The sequence below is a fragment of the Oxyura jamaicensis genome, chromosome 1, assembly GCF_011077185.1.
Source record: "Oxyura jamaicensis isolate SHBP4307 breed ruddy duck chromosome 1, BPBGC_Ojam_1.0, whole genome shotgun sequence".
Lineage (NCBI taxonomy): Eukaryota > Metazoa > Chordata > Aves > Anseriformes > Anatidae > Oxyura > Oxyura jamaicensis.
In genome coordinates, this window is record NC_048893.1 from 202,830,528 (window position 1) to 202,832,662 (window position 2,135).

Genomic DNA, 2,135 nt, shown 5'->3' on the forward strand with positions numbered 1-2,135 from the left:
AAAATAAAATAAAATAAAATAAAATAAAATAAAATAAAATAAAATAAAATAAAATGAAATAAAATGAAAAAAATGAAAAAAAAAATGAAATGAAATGAAATAAATAAAATGAAATAAATGAAATAAAATGAAAATAAATAAAATGAAATAAAATAAAAATAGCTAAAATAAAAATAAATAAAGTAAAATAAAATAAAAATAAAATTAAATTAAAATGAAATAGAGAAAAGATGGACGTTTGGGGCTCACACACGTGAATTCTCCACAACTCAAACCTTCTATAGCGCGGCATCCTGAAGGAAAGGAAAATAATTGGGCTCCAGGTTCCCATCTAAAAATTGGAAAAAAAAAGTGGAAAATTAATGGAAAAAAAAAAGCCTTTCTTCTCCATCTATTTCCCCCTGTATCTATCACTCTATGCCAGTCACTCAAGGCCTGGTAAAATATGGATTAAGCCAGAAAAGAGGGATAAAAAAGGAGGATTTTTCTATGGAGAGGGAGAGGCTGGGATCCCTCGAGCAGCCCCTGCCCTCTGCTGCGTTCCCAAATCTGCCCCGGGAGGGCGGGCTGGCTGCAGCCCTGCGGCGGGGCAATAAAACCCTTTTATTGGCTTTTTTGGGTTTGGCTGATGACACTGGGCCGAGACGTGCCGGGTGGGGAGCGCGTTCAGCCCCGGCAGCTGTACAGCAAAGAGGTGCTGCAGGAACTCACGTCCCCGTGCCTGGGAGCACCCTGGGTGCTGCCTGTTCCCAAAATTCATCTACCACAGGTGGTGGCAGCAGAGGAGAGGCATCTGCTGGGGGTTCCTCCTCGCCACCCTCTTTTTTTTTTAATCCTCGAACCATTTTGGCTCGCCAGGCAAAATCCTGCTGCAGCAGAGTCCTCTGCTGGCACCGCGGGGATGTGGCCGTGGGGAGCTGGGGGTCCACGCACCCACCCGGTCCCCAAGGGGCTGGGGGCTGCAAGGGGGGGGATGGCAGAGCCCACGGGGCCAAGCACCACACCATCTGCAGCAAATGTAGTGCTAACGATGGAGCCCAAAATAAAGCCCAGCTGCAGTTATGGAGGTGAAGACCTTTTGGGATCTGCAGTGGGAACAAGCTCGCTGTGTCCCTGCCGTGGGTGGGGATGTGCCTCCACCTCTGCGAGGAGCAGGTGGCAAATCAAAAGCAACCCAGAAATGTCTTTTCCTCTCCATTGATGATCAAGAAGGCCTGGCTGGCCAGCTGGGAGTAGTTAAACGACACAAACTTGCCCCAAAAAGCCTCCGCAGCTCAGCACGATGCCCTCACCCACTTATGTCTCCCCCTCCAGCATCCTCCCAGGATTAGCTCACAGGGAGAGACTTAAAATTAATGGGGACAGCAGGGAGAGAGGCCGTGCTGTCACCACGCTGTCGCCAACATCAGCTGCAAATTCCCCAAACCCACCCGGTGCCCGTCGCAAACCCGGTCCAGCACGGCGCAGCCGCCAAAAATCCCTTGGGGGTTTGCCAAGGAAAACCCTAAAGCCCCACAGCAGCAGCCCCCCCCCCGCTGCCTCCCCATCTGCTCTTCGTTAGCAAACGAGCTGTGGGCTCCCAGCTGGGTGGTCTGGACTTGGGGACCCCCCCCCCCCTGCATCTGGGGTGATGAGCTGGGGTGGGGAGTGAGGACGATGCTTCCAGCACCGGGGGCTCAGCCCCAGCTGGAGCCATAGGGGCGATGCCACGGCCCCAGCTCCAGCTTGTGGTTGATGCCCCGCTCGCCTGAACCTCATCCAGACTTTCTGGGATCATTTCCTAGAAATTCATCAACCCGAGCAGGGAATGCTTCCCAGATGTTGCAAGGCATCTCTGCGGCATCATTGGGGCAGCACAGAGAGCAGCACGTTGCTGCAAGCCCTTTTGGCACCGACCCCCCCTGTCCCTGGGTGTTAGGGACACATTCTGCACTCAGAGGTGGTCGGCATGGGGACAGGACCCCCAGGGACATGGCCACAGCAGCGCTTGGACAACGCTCTCAAATATAGGGTTTGGTTTTGGGTGGCCCGGTGCGGAGCCAGGAGCTGGACTCGATGGTCCTTGAGGGTCCCTTCCGACTCGGGATCTCCTGTGATCCCATAAAGGTGCTGAAAAAAGGAATTCGTAGTGGCTG